The sequence below is a fragment of the Podarcis muralis genome, chromosome 3 (assembly GCF_964188315.1).
Source record: "Podarcis muralis chromosome 3, rPodMur119.hap1.1, whole genome shotgun sequence".
NCBI lineage: Eukaryota > Metazoa > Chordata > Lepidosauria > Squamata > Lacertidae > Podarcis > Podarcis muralis.
The window spans coordinates 39,599,490-39,620,286 of NC_135657.1; the positions used below are offsets into that span (position 1 = coordinate 39,599,490).

A 20,797-nucleotide genomic window follows, 5' to 3' on the forward strand; every position below is an offset into this window, starting at 1 on the left:
GTTTTAGAACAGGTAAGTGTGGTAACGGAGGCAGGTAACAGAGAGGTCACCATCGAATGTGTAACAAATTCCTCCAAACTAAATGAGATAGTTCAGACCTCAAAGCTTGCACTGCACTTTTGCTGGAAGATCAACAAGTCACTAAGAATAGCAATAAAAACAACTTTGATCCTACACTGGGTGTAAGTGTAGGAAACTAGGAATATAACTCATTTAGATAAAGGTCACTTTAGGAATAAATGAGTGAATGAACGGTCTCACTGCTGGGAGAAAGGACTAATGCGGAAAAGCTCCTGGATCAGACCCAGTATGCTCATTCATTCAGCAGAGACCCAAATTAGACGTAACATACAATTGTGCACAACATTCCCACAATGATGACAATCAAAGCAGCCTCAGGGGGTGTCAGTCTGAGCGAAGGAACGGGGTGGTAAGAGACTGCATATCATATAAGCCTTTCCTTTCTGGCTATTTTGCCTGCTTAATAACCCGTCTCATAAAAACTTGAGGAGGAAGGTTTGGGAGGAAAGATAAGAAGCACCATCTTGGACAGAGTTAAGATGTTCTAAACAGAACAAGGTGAACTACAACTGCTCTGTTTTTGTTTCAGTTAATGCCAAAACATGAAGACAATCATGCAGACAATTAAGAAAAAACGTCCATAATAGCTAAGTGCTCGTCTGTTTTCATTTTTGTGTGGTTCTTAATTGTATTATAATTGTTGTAAATTGTTGCTTTGATTTTTTTAAATGAAACTGCAGTATGCAAATATTTTTTGTAAATGAATAAAAATAAACAAACTGCACAGTGTGTTCTTGGTTATTTAAGAAAGGCAATATAGCCAAATATCTTATAAACAATTATTGTGTGTGATTCACAACATTGACAGTTAGTTTAAAAGTACCCGAAAGAGACAGATGGCGTGGGAAAAGTAACTGAAGACTTTTAAAATCACTTTTGTATCATATCTATCTTCTTAAAAGCTCAGGACAATAGCATGGATTTATCTCATCTTAACCCTGACAACAGTGACTTGAGCTTCATGGATAAAACAGGAATCTGAACCTGAGTTTCCCACATCCAAAGCCAACACATTCCATCTATTGCACCCGACCAGAGGGGAGAATCTCATCTGCATGGCTCCAATCTACAGCGCTGTCTGCAGTGTTATCACTTACGCCCGACTCCTTGACTCTGCTATCACAGAATTGCAACATATTATAAAAGCTCTCATACACACTGATGATTACAAATCCACACAGTAACATCAGGAACAATCTCTCCAAGCATGGGTCAAGGCTGAAGAGTCCTGGAATCTGCTATGATCATTCTTGCTAGCAGAAGGGTGATGGGGGGGGCATTTCCCCTTTTAATTGCCTAAGCAAATACCAAGAACTGCCCAGAGAGCTTAGCTTGTTTTGACACCAGTTGCTTCAGTCCATCCATTTATCCAAATTCAATAACTTGGCAATACACAAATGGTGCATTCAAGGGACGTGTGCTTAGATTTGCCCCACCTGCAAAAATAACAATCACAGACCAATTAGCAGACTTGCCCTATGAGCCAATATATTCATATAGCACGTAGAGTTGTCAACATAGATCTGCATAACACATAGAATCAAATGCCATTGTTTGACTGCACCAAGAGAAACCAAAGCTAATAATGGCCCAATTTCAGAACAGGCAGCACCAGCAGCCATGGGTGCCGCTGTGCAGTTTATTTGCCCTCTTGCCCCATCTCAAAGATTTGCACCTAGAGCTTGACTTGATAAAGTCGATTTACACAGCATCTTCTGGGCCTCCTTGACCCACTCAAGCTGCAGAGGGCAGCACAACCTAACTTGATGGTGATAAAAGGCTGGAGGGAAGGTTTTCTGAGCACAGCTAGCATGACCATGCAGGTAGAATAGGAAGGTGCTTGGGGAAGCATAACTCAAGGGATGCCTACCATGTTGGTAGAACTTTATGAGTGTGCCTTAGAAGCCTCTGCAACATCATGGAAGGGTGGGGTTTGAGGTTCACTCACCCCATCTCATCTGCATTGCAGGGGGGCTGGACTACATAACCCTTGGGGTCCCTTCCAGCTCTATAGTTCTACAATACTATTATTCTAAGATGGAAAGAAATCTCAAGTCTGCCCCAGAATGGGTGGAGGAAAGCTATTACCATTCCTCAGGACATTTCTACAATAGCCTCAAGGCACATCCACACTATACATTTAATGTGTGTTGAAGGTACTTTAAAAAGACAGTGTCCTTAGTTATGCTCTCAGGTTCTGGAAAGCAACTGTCTTGGTGAACCCCAAAGAGCAGAAACCTTTCACGAGAATGGGACACAGAAAAAAAATTGTGATGTTGTCATCTCTGGCTCTAACACTGTATTATGTTCTGCTGACCCTATTTTTTTCTGTCTATTTCTTGAAGGTATCTGTTTAGGCTAGACACCACCTGGTAAGAATTATAGATATACATTCCTTACAAGCCTAAGGCTACTCAAGCTTACATAATTAAACTATGTTCTTAAAAGGGTACTTTGCAATGAGACTTTTTTGTACAATTGCTTCATCCATGCGATTACTGGAATACCTATTCCTCTGGCTAACCTGACCAACAATGAGCGCTATACATTGTAGTACCTTGTGGGTCTGGGAAGGGTACTCACTGTGTTTGGAAACCTTGCTCTGGGTCTGCCCTAGAGCCAGAAAGCAGCAGAAGTCAGGAAAACCTCAAGAGCTGTTTTTATTTGTGAAGAACAGATCAACAACTTGGCAGAGCAGCTGGGACTTACTACATAGGTTAGCCTTAGGCCCAGCTATAAACTATGGAGGCAACCACACCCAGAGAAAGGAGTTTCTATTACTGACCAGGCATGTCTTTTAAAGAGATACTCACTAGATACATGGGATTATATATAAACTGTGTGTGTTAAGCACATTAATTTCTTAGCCTTGAAGGATAATAGGGGGAGATCAAATGTTTTGGGCTAGCAGAGTTACTGCTTTTATGATGCAGTGTAAATAAGGGGGAAATGCAAGAAATGTTCTTAAAATACTCTGGTTTCTTGCAGCTTAACCTTGACTGAGTGGGCCTTGGACCTTGACAAACCTTTCCTTTCCTGAAATTGCACCTCTCCTCCCATCCAGAGATATCTGAAAACTAGCACCCCTTTAAAGTGCTTAAAGCCATCTCAGTCTTTTAGCACTTTTAGCTGAAGTGGTTGGCACTAGAGAGTCTCAGAAGGTTTCTTGAGGAAAAACTGCTCCCCTTGACATTTCCCCACAAAGTCCTATATATGTGGGCTATATTAAAGAATGCTATAAAGATGCTGGCTTGGATCCTAAGAAATTCATGGAATAAAAGTTTTCCATTTTCTCCTCTGTCTTCTCTGAAAGATAAGGGGGCTTCTTAAACCAGAGCTGGCATTTTCACCTGGCACCCTTGGGTAACTACCATGGCCCTAAAACCGGGCAGATCCAGCTGATGCCTGCCCCTTGGGGTGGGGTATGAGACGTGGCTCCATCAGCAGCACCAGCCAGCTGGATCTGGCCACCCTTTTAATTTCCCCACAATGCCCCCTGAGCAGTTAACAGGGCGGCTAGACCCAGCTACCCACCACTGCTTGGAGCACTGCAACCACAGTCAAATGAGCCCACCACAGCCCATGGACAGACAGGTGAAGCCCCTCCACAAAAGGACATATTGCCCAGGGCCCCTTCAGATCTAGAGCTGGCTCTGCCCTGAACAACTTGCTGTGAACTGCCCTGGATAAAAAGTGGTATACAAATTTAGTAAATATTAATAATTGTGATTGGGCACAGAGGACTTACGGTACTTTAAGATCCAAACCCAATGCAAAAAAGCAGTTATGTCCTCTCCTCAGAAGGGCCCTTTCCCAGTTATTCAGGAGGGCCATCAACCGTCAAAAGGGGCTTTTTTGGGAGGTTAATGTATATTTGGGTTACTATGAACTCATCCACCATGAGTCCTGCAACCAAAGTGCACATTGTTGTTAACCCAGAAACTGTCCTTAAGGAGCGTGCCGTTTTTGAAAACTTGGTCCTTGTGCTCTACTCTCACCCAATAGCGTTTTTGTTTGTTTACTTTATTATTATTATTATATTAGCTCAAAAGAAAAGCTGCTGCCAGATTGGCTGATCTACCTCACTGGTCCATACATCACGCAATAGGGCTTTGATGGAAATAGAGTTAATGAAAGCAGCTCCAGTATCACCAGGCAGGACGTTTTAAAAATATCCAAGTGTGATTAAGATGCCAGCTATAAATAAATCAGCAGCTCTCACATTAAGTGGCTGAGCTTAAAGGCATCTGGAGGACATGATGGAAAGTAAAACTTTCTGCAGATATGGCAGCCCTGGGGCAGTAAACTCAGGCAGCATGAAATGTCTGCCACCATCATATGCAGGGTCTGGTGATAAAGTCTGAATTCAACAAAACAAAGGCTTTAACTCTTGGGGATGGCCGGTTTACTTTGCTCTATTGCTCTTCCACATACCCAGATTCAAGTGAATGCTGAAAGTCTTGAAATCTCCAGCAGGATTGTGTTCTTTCAGAGAGCTTTCATTCTTGGAAGTCCATGCTTGCAATCTGCTGCAGCCACCAATATGTCTAACTGGTCAGGTAATAGACTAGGGACAGTGCCAGATTTATGTATAAGCTAAACAAGCTATAGCTTAGGGCCCCACTGTCTTGGGGCCCCCCAAAAAAATTAAAGGAAAAAAACAACTGGATGTACATTTCCAAAATATAAGATAAAAAAACAAATAAAATAAAACCTACATACAGCAACACGGTTTAGGTCCATAAATTACTATATAGCATATATTGAACACAAAAAACAGCAATTTGTTGTTGACAAAGGACAGCTGGACATATAAAGCGCCCCGTTACCTTCAGTAGCTTAGGGCCTCATCAAACCTAAATCCGGCCCTGACTAGGGGTGCAGAAAAGGATCAGGCTGGTGGGCCAAACTGTATAGGCCTAGATCCAGCACTTAAGTTAGGACTCATGTTCACAATGGGGTTGCCACGAGAAAGCTTCCTGAGACTACTATATTCCATTATTATTAATAATTATTGCCATCACCACCATCAACTGATGCAAAAAGGGCCTTTGAATATATTTACGTACTGTTATGAAATGCAACAGATACACTCCAAGGTTTTTAAAAAATACAGCAGAGGCTCTGCATAGCAATTTATTTCATGTGAATCAACTCCCACTCTGGAGTGTCCTTTAGGTGGGCTTCAGGCTACATGAAATTATTCCTCAGGAGCCTTTCTTTCTCTGGTTATTGTGCTATATACACACTAACTACAACAAACATTTTCAACACTGATTTTGCAGTGCAATGTTGAATACAAAGGTAAAGGGACCCCTGACCATTAGGTCCAGTCGTGGACGACTCTGGGGTTGCGCCGCTCATCTTGCTTTACTGGCCAAGGGAGGCAGCATACAGCTTCTGGGTCATGTGGCCAGCATGACTAAGCTGCTTCTGATGAACCAGAGCAGCTCACGGAAACGCCGTTTACCTTCCCACCGAAGTGGTACCTATTTATCTACTTGCACTTCGTGCTTTCAAACTGCTAGGTTGGCAGGAGCAGGGACTGAACAACGGGAGCTCACCCTGTCGCGGGGATTCAAACCACCGACATTCTGATCAGCAAGCCCTAGGCTCTGTGGTTGAACCCACAGCGCCACCCGCGTCCCTTAATGTTGAATATATCCAAGTATTAAGCCTTGTTATGAAAGACAAACTTTGAAAGAGAGGCATTTTAAAAACAAAAAAATGAGCGTTAAAAGAGGCCCTCCCATGTGGCTTCTCCTCCTGTCCCTAGACATTTATGGTGATGAGGACTGGATGATATAGATTGCTCACGGATGCTCCTGCATGGAATCACTGCCCCACTAAGGCCTTTCCACAAGCACCCATGTCACAGCCATATTGCACGAGACAGCCCAGCATTACAAATAACATGTAAACACATACATACACCACCACAGCCCCTGCAGTCTTGTGACAGGCAAGCACCCAGCTGATTCGATCCACAACTGGAGGGATTTTCTAACCACACCATGCAGTGCAAGTCCTTGGCGTTTAAGTGGAAAAGAGGTTTAATATATTACTAGTCTGCTCAACCAACATGGAAAAAGAGCTCATGTCATTTCCTAAGTCAGGTGGGTCCCACAGTTCATCAAGTGTAGCATGATTAAAATTCCACATAAACAATGTCAGACCGTTAGAAGAAAGGGCCTTTTATTCCCGCCTTGCTCCCATTCCCAGTCCAATTCATAATCTATTGTCATGAGACATTTATGTATGGATACAGCCAAGAAATCTTTTCCACCACTCTTAAAGATAAACATGTTTATTTCCTTTCACATTAAGCCCTTTTGCCATTTCTGAACTTGTTAATCTATGTATTGCTGTTGCCAGCTACAGCATAAAAGGACCTTTTTCATCCTGAGAGACCAGGGCAGGGGTAGTTAGCGCTGTCTCAAAAATGATATTGTAGCACTGCAAAAGGTGCAGGAAAAGGTATCTAAAATAGCCAAAAGGCAGGAGCAAATCCCCTACAAGGACCTGCTACAATAAAAAAGACAAGATAGAGGCTTCTAAAAGAACACATGGGTATAGAAAGTAGATCAGGGTCTTTCCCCTCCCTCTCAGGTTGATAAAACGAAACCGATTCGACAGAATATTCAGGATGAATGAACGAAATGACTTTTTCACACAGGGAGTAATTAATATGTGGAACAAGCCATGGTGATGACCACTAGCTTAGCTGAGTTTAAAGGGCATTAGGCAAATTTATGGAGGTGTCTATCAAAGGTGGCTACTCTCCTCCAGGCTCAGATGCTGTTTGCTGTATGCTGTTTCTGTTACCAATGCCATAATTAACACTTAGTGGCTTAGGGCACTATATGTGCTTTGCAGATAAATTAGTAAGACATTTAGGAATAGTACATTGACTCTAAAAATGCCCTATGATTACAGGGCTTGAATAAATGTTGGCGTATTTATATTAGCAGGAAAATGAACAAGTACTTTCCTACGGTGACTTTCGTATCAGTGCATAGCCATCCTGAGAGCACTTGTGCAAGTTTTCAAAGGAAAAACAGGATTCAACGGTAATAAATAAGTGAAGTTACCTAAAACCAAGTCAGGTTAAAAACAATATCCTCATCATTTCCTTACAAGACTTCCAACCTAAAATTAGCTCATATTTCAACCTCAGGCCTAAGCCATCCTGAAGCGGCCAGAGGCCAGGAAGCCTGAGGCCTTATTGTACTCACGGCTCAGAACCTCACAGGACCAGCCCACGCGAAAGCATCACCATCCTATACCTTGGCCTCAGCTTTCCACTGAGAGAGGTCAGGACAGAAGGCTAATTCCCAAAGTGTTGCCTTGACAATAGCAGACTTCAAGCAGGCCAATATCCCACTAGGACAGGTCAGAGTAGCACCCATATTTTCCGTTCTTTATCTGCCATCAGACATATATTGCAACAGGCAACTAATGTCTAACAGTATAACGGTAAGTCCAAAACTCACCAAAGTGTGTGTGTGTGTGTGTGTGTGTAAAGACATCATCTGCTACTTTAGCAAAACGCTATTAGTCACATGATTCAGTAAAAAATGGCAAATAGTCATAACGTTTGCCATAGCATGGGGATGGCACTGAATCTTTTTATTGTTCAACTCCCTATGTAATCCCCTCTTTAAAGTCATGAGACTACCTCCTAGTCAGGCACAAGACGAGATACGCATATGGAATGAAGAAACCAAACAGTTCTACTTTGCTGTCAGCTGCAACTCACAGGCTGGGATCCAAAGAGCTGTCTGAGATGCAGCCAAGAGCTGGAGCCTCACTAGTGAGTTTCTTCCTTTTCTCCTTTTTTCTAAAAAAACCCACCTCATTCACTTTGAATGACAGAACCGCTACCCTATCTTAAGGGCTTTTAAGCACCTCTCAGTTTCAAAACCTTGCCGTCCAACTCAGGGAGCTGCTGTTTAAGAACTACTAACCCAAACAAATGCCTTGAGCATATGGAACTGATGTGGTTCTTTCGGTCCTGGCCAATATATGTGCATGCTGGTTTCCATTAAAAAGCCTCATTTTTTCTTCTTCAGAAACCTGCCTGAGAGAATGGCATGTGAGGCTGCAATTGGCCTGATCTTCCTTTAGCTATGAAACATTGCCTGACAATGTTTTGAGGTAGCTCTGGCACTGGTTATAATCCATGTTGGATAAATGAGGCATCCATGTTCAGAATAGTCTGCTTCTGAACTCCAGATGCTGAGAACAAACAACCGGGGAAGGATTTCACTTTCATGCCTTGTCAGTGAGCTTTCCAAAAGCTCCCAGCTATTATTATATCGCTTACAATCAGTGGCTCTGTCACTGGCTCTGGCTCCACCTACGGCAGGCTTCCCTGTCTCTGCCCTACCAATATACCAGATGACCTCATTTCCCATTCATACACACTCATTTTTGCTACTAGACGCCACAGCAACCATCATGTGATCGTACAAAACCTGAGGTGAAAAAAACACACCTTTAAATTATGACATTACAGCTGGGTAGCAGAGCTCCAGTTTGTGTGTGTGTGTCTCTCTCTTTTTAATGAGTACCCAGTAATATGAAATAATTTTCCTACCTTCAACGTCAAGAGATGGTTTCTCAGATTGGTTTCTTAGAGGGAAAAGCAAACCTCCACCCAAAAGTGCACCATGATTAAACAGAGAATACGAAGCCTAACAAGAAGAATAAGAATGAAAACAGATGAGCTATCTTGTTAAAGGGCTGCCTGGTAAGGACCATTTTGCATGCCAGAGATGGGTCACCACATTTTATGTAGCACCAGACACCTCCTAAAGTTGCTCATTTCTTCTGTCCATTCCTTCCTGTTTACTTCCTCCTTGTTTTTCCTGGCTTTTAAAAACGCTTCCTTTCCTCTCTAGCTTCAGAACTACTGAAAGGGGTAGTTCTGACTTATTTGAGATAGCTTTTTTCTAGTTGTCTGGCTTGGGGAAATAGAAGTTATTTCCCTGCTCTCTGAGAACTAATTGGTGGACTCCTGTTCTGTGTGTGTAACAGAGGGGTGGCCTCTGGGGGCTGGATGTGGCTTTCCAGGTCTCTCTATCAGGTCCTCAGAAATCTCTCCTCACCACAAACCCTCTTCCCAGGCTGCATCCCTCACTGGCTCTGCTCCATACCCCAAATATTTTGTCTTTGAACCTTGATAATGCCTCTTCTTGCTTGCCTGGATGGAGGATAGAGATGAGCAAGTAAGTGTGAGTAAAACTAAACCACTGTACACAGGTAAAATTTACATTTGTTCCACTCACATTTGCCTCTTACCTCACCAACTACCATAAAGTGGCCCAGATAGGAATCCAGCCTTCAGGCTGGGAAAAAAGGTTCCCTATCCCTGCACAGTCTGTAGCACACTAATGTCAGAAAGGATTTGCTCCTGAGTAGGTCTGCATAATCTCTGGGATTTTATTCTGAGGTAGCCATGGTGAAAAATGAAGCACTCCTAGAGATCTCAGGATGCAACTGTAAAATGAAGAAATCTAGAGCAGTTGGGGTGGGGTGGGGGTAGACAGTGAACCACTGATGACCCCAAAAAATCATCACCAATAAGTAAAATAGGGACAAATCATTGACTTACCAGGGCCATGCACCACAAATTAAAAGAGAGCTGGAGTAGATATGTTGTTTTAGAGGCATCAGTGCCTTTCAGAAGAACAGTAGATGCTTTCCTCATTGCAGATGACGTGTGATTCTTTCACAGGAGCAGCTATTGGCTGACCAATGTTATCCATTGATTTATGGTTATAAACAATTAAATGGGCCCTCTCACTCTAAAATTAATTGACCTGTGTCAATAATATTTCTGTAGTTATTGTGAGATACACAACAATGGTCTTACAACACACCTAATTTTTTAATGATGTTTAGGCTGTAACCAAGAGCAATTACCCTTCTACAATCTCTCTTCCCCTATAAAAAAGGTATACTGAAATCTAAAACAGTGACCTTATTTAGTAATTAGTTATCCAGACCTTAGAGTTACTTGCATCTCTCTGTTAAGCCAACAAACAAACTCACTCTGAAATGCAGATGCGTACACTTACCTCTGTGTGCATGTAATTGATGTGGAGGTCTTTCGTGTCTCACCAGTTTCTCCTCCTTTCTGCTCTCTATGAAGTTGAACAGCTAAGGGGTTTCTTCTTCATTCCATCACCCTTCTCATTCAAGGCCCTCTTTTGAATATTTCTGAAGGACAGACAAAGGAATTGTGCTCAGATCACATTCTCTGCAACAATGGCAAAGCTTGCAAGTTTGGAGGCTCAATGCCTTCCAAATTGTTTGGCGAAATGGCAGCCACACTTCCTCCTATTCTTTCCTGACTTGGTTTTCCTGCCTCCAAAGAGCTTTTTCCTCTTCTTGTACTATTAATAGGGCTTCCCTAGCACAACCTATAGCAGCAGCAAAGGCAGGCAGGAAATGCAGGACAAGCTGAGGAGAGACCTCCCCCAGGCTGGCCATAATACGACATGAAAGTTCCAAACAACTCATATTACACGCTTGTATTTCACACAACCAAAACAACATTCATGGGTTTTGCGCGGAGCTTCCAATTTTCATCCAAGTTATTTATATGCTGCTTTTCCAAGATATGCTCAAAGTGGGTGCCAATAAGTGCAAGAAATAACTACAGTATAACAGCTTTAATTAAAATAAACCGATCAGTATATTCAATGTAGTATTTAAAATCCACACTAGCAAGCTAACAAAAACAACATTTAGGACTGCCCTACAGGTATGAAAAACATTGTAGGCCCATGCAACAGCAGCCTTTTGTCACTGGAGTCAGTTAGGGCTCTGTCTACTGAGGACAGGCCAGGTGGAAATGGACCAGGAAGCCAGCCAAGGCCAGTACTTGCAGGACTCACAACTAGATGGTCTCTAGGTCACCTAGACAACAATTAACACCACCACAACCAGTTATGCAGCAGGGCTTACAGCCTAGCTCAGCAATGCCCAATTTGTCCGATTCTTCTAGCCACAGAATCTGATATCCGATTCTGCAACTTTATATGGCACAGTGCTGTTTCCCAAAAGCACTGCCAAGCACAGATCAGAGATGTGAATATGTAGCTTCCGCTTTTTGTGTTTCCATTTTAATATCTAAAGGGGGAGGGAGATTGGGGGTCAGGCTCACTGCTTAGGCAGCTGAAGCATATACATATCCCCCACTGATTAATTCTGATTTAGACATTTCAGCAGACTGCACGGTGTGGAACCATTGGTCCAAAGCCTTAAAAACCAATGTGGATGAAACCCAAAAGGTTGTATACACAAAGTGTGAGAAGTCCATTGCAATAAAGAACAAAAGAAGAGCCCTACTTAGATCAAGTCAAAGGCCCATTTAGCAACCAGATGCCTACAGAAAGCCCACAAGCAGGAACAGAGTGCAATAGCGTTCTCCCCACTTGGATAGAGTGCAATAGCGTTCTCCCCACTTGGAAGTTCCAGTGACTAGTATTCAAAGACGGATTGCCTACACTCCAACATTGAAGGAGTGCATGGGCATCATGGTTAATGGTCACTGATAGCCTTATTCAATCAATGGCTACTACAAACATGGCAACAGGAAGACCAATAATTGGATTGTATTAGCTGGGAGCTACTCACCTGGATGCACCTTCACGCTTCAGCCTCTGATCTACAGGATTGTACTTCTTCTCTTGTCCAAATCTCTTCTCACCAGCACCCCTGCAAGCAAGTTTCTGAGGACATATGGCTGGCTTATAAAAGCCACAGTTGCTGATCCCCCCCCCTATGCAACTCTTAAAGGTACAGGATCCATGGGCATAGCCAAGGGGAGGGAGAGCTGTTACTCCCCAATCAATAAAATTCAACAAAAATACATCACAAACTGAGGTTCTCCCCCACCTTAACAAAAGGCCTGCCCCCACTAACAAAAATTCTGGCTACGCCCATGGCAGGATCCCTGTCTGCTTTTCCACCTGGCCTCCCTAGGTTTAGCTCAGGGTGACTCCACTCCTGATAAGATAACCAGGAAAACTGGGTGGGTGGGTTACAGATAAGGGATTTCTCCCTGGCCTGAAGAATAAGAAAGGGGATGCGGTAAAAGAAGAAACAAACAAACAAACAAACAAAAAACCTTGAGAAAAATTGGTGGTAGCCGTGTCCCATTAGGAAAAACAAAAATAAAAACTAACAATTGGACAATATATTTATTTAGGTCTAACCAAATGGCCACAAACAATTAAGCAAAATTCTTAACCCACAGATGTTAAGTATTAAAACATAAATTAAAATGGCATGGAGGGGAGAAAGAAGGGCAAGTTAAAAAGCCAATGGTTATAGATTATGATAGCCTTAAAATAGGATGTGGGGGATGTTATGCAAACTTAACCAGGATAGATTGTGCAAAAAGATCTTAAGTTGCATCAAAGGCTATACAGTATATACAGGAACAGAGCAGCCAATTTGCTCTTCCTTAAAATGGTAAAAGCCAGCAATTATTTGAGTCCATCTCAGTGCAAAGATTTCTTGCAAAACAGAAAGAAGTAAAGAAAAATAGGATAGATGTTAAGTTTTGCAATGCTTATGATGCCCATTATGTGCAGCTTCTCGTAACATTTGCATATGCTCATTTATTTGTTAGGATGTGTATTTAGAAATAATAATTATCATTAACAATAAATACCTCTTGTTACAGTGGGAATGAATGTGACTACTCATGATTTGTGTGTCTGCTTGGTCAGCTCTCCATGGCATGACCGTTGATATGCAACGTCAAGGCCCCTTTTCTCCCTTACTATGGTTCTTTATCTTTAATCTGTTATTGGACTGGGCCACCCTTCAAATAGAGGGCTGTCCTCTGTGAAACGAGACACATGGCCAACCTACACCATAGCCCATTTTTTGTGTAGTGAGATAGCAGTTGCTCCTTCTTCCTTCTAATAAAGGCTGGCAACATATTACGTCAATACAGTGGTACCTCTGGTTAAGAACTTAATTCGTTCCAGAGGTCCGTTCTTAACCTGAAACTGTTCTTAACCTGAGGTACCACTTTAGCTAATGGGGCCTCCCACTGCCGCCACACCACCAGCATGCAATTTCTGTTCTCATCCTGAGGTAAAGTTCTTAACCCGAGGTACTATTTCTGGGTTAGTGGAGTCTGTAACCTGAAGCGTCTGTAACCTAAAGCGTCTGTAACCCGAGGTACCACTGTAGTGTGATTAGCAATCAGATTTGGGATTTTTAAAAATCAAATGCCAGGTGCAGATGAGTTGTCTTTAGCAGCGCTCTTTTCAAGGAGGTTTTAAGAATTCCCTCCCCAGCTGCAATTTTGGTAAAAATACCCACCTCACAACATGGCAATTAGCACTGGTTGGGGTGGGTGTGATTGAAATCCTTTTGGTACCAGTGAGAGGTCCCCCCCCCCCCAAGGCTGATGGTTGCATGGAGAGTCGCAATATTTTATTTCCTTTATTGACAGCAAAGACACTGAAACACAAGAGCCAGATTGCTATACTTTTTTGGGGGGGAGGGGGGGACTCATATTTCTGATTACATTGTACACAGATCAACTGCAGAATAGTCTACAATTTTTTAAAGAAGCAAAACCTTTAGCTTTTACTTAACACAGCTTCTATTCTCCACCTAGCTATCTGCTTACCTGTTTCCTGTTACCTGCAGATGGTGTGACTGCCTTTTGATATTTAATTTTCTTCTGTTGTTAAGTGTCCTTTGAGATAGTCAATAAAAATAATTTTAAAGTGAAAACATTAAATAAATGAATCTGTCCTGCTTTGAGGGGGGCATTTACTTGTCCAATCTGAGGAGAGTCCCATAAGAAATCTGGGCCTGGAGTGAGGGAGTGTCAGAAGAGGGGAAATCATCGACACAACTTCCATTCAGGTTTAGACTCATGTGGCTTTCAGAGCACCTCCACCCTCCCTTGTCCTTTAGTCAGACATATCTAACAAATGCTAAGGGATGGCGGGGGTGGGGGGTGGGGAAGAGACTTTGCACAGGATATCAGCCAGTGATGCTGCCTGATGTCATCAGGAGGAAATCCTCTCAAACTGTGTGGCTATTTTAAAAACATTCCCATCTGCAGCAAAACAAGCAATAGAACCCATTTACTCTCAATGCTTTCCCCCGGTGACTTAGGAGTTCTTTATCAAAAACATGTTGGAAACGTGGCCGGGCTCTTGCACAGAGCAAGTAACTGTCAGAGCCACACTTGATAATAGCATTTATATGGCTTATGGTTCGAGCCTAACCATGTCTACTCAGAAGTAAGCTGTACTGAATTTAGTGAGGCTTCCTCCCCTGGTAAGTGGGGTTAGAACTGCAGCCTTACATGAACATAAGGATCACAGCAGTGGCAGACTTTGGGCTCTCAAATTTCAGTGGCACCCTGTGCAACGCTACAATTCGGCGCCCCCTGTTTCTTGCTATTTGTTCCACAACATTGTTGTGGCAACCCCTGCAGTGTGGTGCCCTCTGGTCACAGCCAAGAGCTGTAGTCACACATTAGCATTACTTGGATGTAGGGCACTTATTATTATTATTATTATTATTATTATTATTATTATTATTATTATTTTATAATAATACCCATCTGACTGGTTGCCCCAGCCACCCTGGGCAGCTTCCAACAGAATATAAAAGAACAGAGCAAAACATCAGACACTGAAAGCTTCCTGATACAGGCCTGCCTTCAGATGTCTATGGAAGGTCATATAATTGTTTATCTCTGATATTTGATGGAAAGGCGTTCCACAGGGCAGGTGTCACTACTAAGAAGGTCCTCTGCCTGTAACCTCACTTCTCACCAGAAGGCCTTTGGAGCTGGATCTCAATGTCCAGCTGAACAATGAGGATGGAGACGCTCCTTCAGGTGTCCCAGTGTTCTTGACCTCGCTCTTCAACACCATGGCCCTGGGCTAGCCCTGCCTCTGATAAGGACACCTGAAAAGGACACCACCCTACAGGTGTGGTGTGAAAGGTCTCCCCATGATCGGGGTGCACACAACTAGGTGTCCCGATGTTGTGCAGCCCCTATATGCAAACAGCTGCTCCCATGTAGAGGTTCCTTATCAGATGTGTCTATGCTCAGTGCTTGCCTGGAGACATGATGCCAGCCCCTACTCTGCTTCATGTGCTCCTGCTCCTGCTCTGTTTGAACATGAATTGCAGAGGTTTCTTTCACATGATCTACTGAACACAGATACAAGATGCCTGTACATATGTACAAGTGTTTATGTACACTTGTACAGCTCAGCTATTGTATGCATAGATACAAAAACTGAACACTTGTTCAACAGTACATGTGAATAACAGTGTACAGCACAACTATTTGTGCACGAAGATACACAGATCATACACTCATTGAATGGAATATGTTAATGTCCCTCAGTGGTGTGGAAATTGGGCTGTTGTTCCCGCCCCCCCCCCCTTTCATCCATAGTGACTGGCCCACATATGAGTCATCTCTGGGTGATGGCATGAGCAAGGGCTGTGATGACAGCTTTTGGTGAGTCAGACATGAGCTAGGGATCATAGCTTAAGAATCTGATCAAAATGCAGAAAGAACAAGTGTGATGAAGACCTGCTGAATAGATCAACAATTATTTTTTAAAAATATATTTTTATTACATATTTCTTAGTTTACAAAAATACCTATATTGTCTCTTTTTTTCAAGTTGTGTTCTCACTCTTTCTGTCTTTTCTTCTTCTCCTTCTCCTTCATCACCTCAGTCTCTTCTCCCTGGCTTCTACCCAGAGTCATAGCAGCCTAGGCTCAGATTGGGGCAGGCACCATTGCTCAGTATAGCCCAAGAGAATTACGCTATTTTCTTCTGCATGATGGAGCAACAAAAGCTGAACAGGTTGCTGAACAGACTTTTGGGCTGGGATATTGTTTAGGGCAGGGGTCAGCAACCTTTTTCAGCAGTGAACTGGTCCACCTTCCCTCAGACCATGTGGTGGGTAGCATATTTTTTTTTGGCGGGGGGAAATGAATAAATTCCTATGCCCCACAAATAACCCAGAGATGCATTTTAAATAAAAGCCCACACTCTACTCATGTAAAAACACGCTGATTCCCGGACCGTCCGTGGGCCGGGTTGAGAAGGCAATTGGGCTGCATCCAGCCCCCAGGCCTTAGGTTGCCTACCCCTGGTTTAGGGGGGTTTGTTGCAGGGGTTGCTGCTGCTATTGATTTTTCCTTTTTTGTATCTTTATTTTAAATCTTATTATTTCTGTGGAAATAGTTCAATTTGTGTGCATACTTTTTGATGCTTTATTTATTGTTTGACTACTTTTCTTATGCTTGTAATTACATAATTTTTAATATGCTATAAGCGACCTTGAACATGGTTTTAACTTTAGGAAAGGAGGCATGCAAATAAAATCATTGATTGATTGAATAACATTACATGCTCCATTCTGAACACGTCCATCTGCATAGACGGCAGTTACACCATTAAAACCAGAGCTGTCTCATTGATTACAAACAAGCTGCATATGCAGCTCTCTGAACTATGACTTAGTTCATACATACACAGCTTGTATTCTACAAAGGTTGCCAACCTTTGGGTTCCATTTGCAAGCCGGAGAAACCATAGTGTGCACCATCCCGACCCTCCCACCAAAACGAATATTTCTTAGCAGAGGTATTTCAGACAATGAGTTGCAAATAGCCTGGTGGTAAAAAGCAAACAAACCAATGGACATTTTATTGAATTAAGTGCATTCTTGATGGCATCAGTCTGTGTTTCCTTAATTGCATTGCTGCAATTCCCTTCCCAAATTCTCATCCTGAATCTGTGTTTGCATTATTTTTGGTAACATTTACAGACGGTGTGGAGAATGGCTTTGACTGCCAAGAAAAAGCATACATAATAATTTCAAGCCCTTCTGGGTCAGGAACCTGCAGCTGCAGTGATCACCGAGCAGCAACTAATGTGTGATATAAAAAGAAACAGGAAAGTCACGGCAGGCCAAGCTCACTTGGGAAGGCAGAATACACCGAGAGCGTCTGGAGTGCGCATGCAGAATATCAAAATTGTAAGTGCAGTTTTGCTGGCTCTCATCACTCCTCTTGGAGACATTTTCTATTTTTTCAATAGGCTTTTTTTTTTTTGGCCATGAGAAGCGAGTGAGTACAAAGGGAAGTGTTTGTGGAGTTTGTGGTTCTTCAGACAGATCTGGGCTCACAACCCCAGGCACGGCACTGGCAGAATGTAACTTCTCAATCAGGCACCCCCAAACGCAGCCCTCCAGGTGTTTTGGGACTACAACTCCCATCACCCCTAGCTAACAGGACCAGTGGTCAAGGATGATGGGAGTTGTAGTCACAAAACACCTGGAGGGCCAAGTCTGGAGATGCCTGTTCTAAATGAAAAATCAGTAAACTGAAACCCAAAGAGCACATACCCTTTGTACACACAGGATTACTCTCTCCCCCCCCCCCCGCCCCGAATCTTGGAAACTGCAGTTCATTAAGAGTGCTGGGAATTCTAGCTCTGTTGGGGAAATCATATTCTTTAAATGCATGGTGCATACAGAGTCTGGAAACATTTGTCTTTAATTCTAGAACTGTAGCTTAGAATTTCTTTGTGGTAAATTAGATATTCTGCACTGGTTCACCTAATGACATGTATGGCGTGCTGAGACCATGCAAACAGATGGGCTCCTGGGATGGAGTTTACAGCCACTTTGCTCCTTTCCTGGTGGTTTTTACTTCCATGCTGGTGGGGCATGGGTGGCGCTGTGGTCTAAACCACTGAGCCTCTTGGGCTTGCCGATCGGAAGGTCGGCGGCTTGAATCCCCACAACAGGGTGAGCTCCAGTTGCTCTGTCCCAGTCCTGGCGACCTAGCAGATCCAAAGCACGCCAGTGCAAGTAGAGAAATAGGTACCGCTGCGGTGGGGAATGCAAATGCCATTTCCATGCGCTCTGGTTTCCGTCACAGTGTTCCATTGCACCAGAAGCAGTTTAGTCATGCTGGCCACATGAACCAGAAAGCTGTCTGTGGACAAACACTGACTCCCTTGGCCTGAACGCAAGATGAGCGTCACACACCATAGTCGCCTTTGACTGAACTTAACTGTCCAGGGGTCCTTTACCTTTTACCTTACTCCCATGCCAAGCTAAACCAAAGTTTGGCTCAGTGTGTTGTCTGAACCAGGACTTTCTGCACCAGCCATGATCAATGACCAAGAACAAACTTTCTTCTGTGAAGAAGAGGGAGGGGAAGTGGGTAGCAGCCCAAAAGTCACAAACTTCAAAAAGGATCTTTGGAGAGAACAGTGCCCCCTGCAGAAGAACAGCCCAATTCTGAGCTACCTCTAGCAACTTTTAGGGCCAAATCTGAGACTGATAGAATAAAACTACAACTATTTCCGGTAGCTATCAGATCCTAAAAGTTTTAAAAATGGTGCCAGTTAGGAAGAGTTTGTACCTTCTAAAAATGAGCAGCTGGTGAAAGGAGAAAGATTAACAGATCATTTGAGCTTTCTTAGTGGGAGCCTTAGGCTGTTGGAACCTCTCAATTAGCTGTTGTGGGGGGAGGGAAGAAGAAAGAAGTGGGATTTTAGGTGATAAACTCTTGTTTTAACACTCCCCTCAAAGGAATCTGATGCTCTTTTGTAAATCTACAAGTGATAAGGATGGCAAAGATTTACAGCATTCTGGATTTAGAGGGAAGTGTTGCAACAAAGCTTGCTCAAAAGAAAAGGGAGGTTCCCTCTTTATCTCTCCAGGTGGAAACAGAGCCACATTGACACACAGGCCCAAGAATTTGGTCAATCACAAGTTGGGTCCTGGCTATATGGCACAATTATTGCCTATGCAGTGGTATACCTTTGGATGTGAACGGGATCAGTTCCGGAGCCCCGTTCACATCCTGAGTAGAACGTAACACGCGTCTGTGTGTGCGGGGGTCATGTTTCGTCGCTTCTGCGCATGCGCGTGACATCATTTTGAGCATCTGCGCATGCATGAGTGGCGAAACCCGCAAGTAACCTGAAAACGCTCAACCTGAAGCATATTTGACCCGTGGTACAACTGTACGTAATTCCAGTTCCCATTGGCAATAGGAGCCTCCAGTCAATAGTTGCTCATTTTGAGGTCTGAGGGAAGGTTCATAAAGGAGTAGGTGCATTTGCAGATGTACTGCTGCCAGGTCTAATATATATTTCATGCTTGACTTGGCAAGGAGTCAGGAAACCATGTTCTGCACTTCCTGGAGAGAGAGAGTGTATGTCATTTAATGCTATCTACTTGATAGCACCTATTATTCTAAAATTGTGTATAGCAGAAATGCAAGTCATCCAGTGACACCTAAAGGCAATGCATGAAAGTGCACTAAACCAATGTCTAGTATTTTGCTGACCCCTAACTTTTTCCATTCCCCTTTCATTTATACCCAGTGTAGAGAACCTTTGGCCCTCCAGATGTTTCTGAACTACAACTCCCACCATCTCTGGCCATTGTCCACACTTGTTGGGGCTGATGGGAGTTGCAGTTAAGAGACATCTGGAGGGGCAAAGGTTCCACACGCTGGATTTACTGCAAGAATGCTCAAGAGGTCCAATTTCAGACTTTAATTTGCTGTACATTTTATGTTTGGGGCATGAGTGATGTTGCACCAACTGCTCTCACTTATAACATTGCGGCAAAACAGATGAAAACACTAATATTTTGGGATAATTTTAGATAAGAACAGGGATTTACAGTTTGTAAAAAGTATCTTGGGTACAAGAGACACCATCTCTACTGCTACCAAGGTCGACCCATCCATGAGGCAAGCTGAGGTGACTGCCTCAGGCGACAGAAGCCACAGGGGTAGCAGATTGCAATGTAGATCTTTATTTGGGGCTGCCCCACCCATGAGGTGAGATGACTGCCTGAGGAGAAAGGGTTCACTGGGGGCAGCAGATCCCAATATTTCTTTCCCCCCTTGTTCCTGATGTAGATCTTCCTCATCCCTTCTTCCCTGGCAGGGAGGGAGTCGCCATTTTGCGGTCCACCTTGTGGACCTTTCCATTTACACCTTTCGCTAGTCTTCTCTGTGCCATAGCTTTGGTTGTAAGCTCCTTAAGCAGGGGCCTGCTCTGTACTGTAAAGCATCGTATATTTTTAGATAGTTAACAAAAGTTGATATTTAAACTATCCTGACTAGCACAGGAGCTAATGCAAGTCAATGGGCATTTCACACCTCAGTTTACAGGGCTGGGGCAGGCTGATGGGGAAATTCAAAGACAACACGACTGTAATGATTGCACTTTCCAAAGTCCTTTCCACAACACTAAAACAGCTACACCTGGAAAATTAATCAACCCAGTTCTATGTGCTGTCTCAGGGCTGTGTTTTTCACATTATATCTCCCTTCCAGCTGGCTAGTGTTGAGGCTCTCTCTGTGCCCACCCCCCATGAAAAACTGGAGCCACGAATGGGGAGAAAGTTCTGGATCCTCTGGCCTTCATTATATAACAATCAGTACAGAGAATCAGTAGTTACAGAGGGATGGCAGAAACGTTCCCCAACAGGTTGACTTCACCCCCTGAAAGCACACTCCTGAGACTGTCTCCTGAGACAGACAGAAAGACACAAATACAACCTGTTGTAGAATTCCATTATAGCTAACCCCCACCAATATTTTAAATTGGTCTTTGGAAATGAAATGAAATGAAATGAAGGACCAGATACATTTTTA

At 43.3% G+C, this 20,797-nt stretch overlaps 1 long non-coding RNA gene across 1 annotated transcript in view; it reads left to right on the forward strand.

Annotated features, from left to right (window-relative positions):
* Positions 1–7,745: 7,745 nt before the first annotated feature.
* The window catches only part of LOC144327234 (uncharacterized), a 59,276-nt gene continuing 46,224 nt past the window's right edge, over positions 7,746–20,797 (forward strand). Inside the window, exons 1-2 of the long non-coding RNA XR_013392178.1 lie at positions 7,746–7,894; positions 16,936–17,145. This is a non-coding gene — a long non-coding RNA (uncharacterized LOC144327234). The remainder of the gene's footprint in view (positions 7,895–16,935; positions 17,146–20,797) is intronic.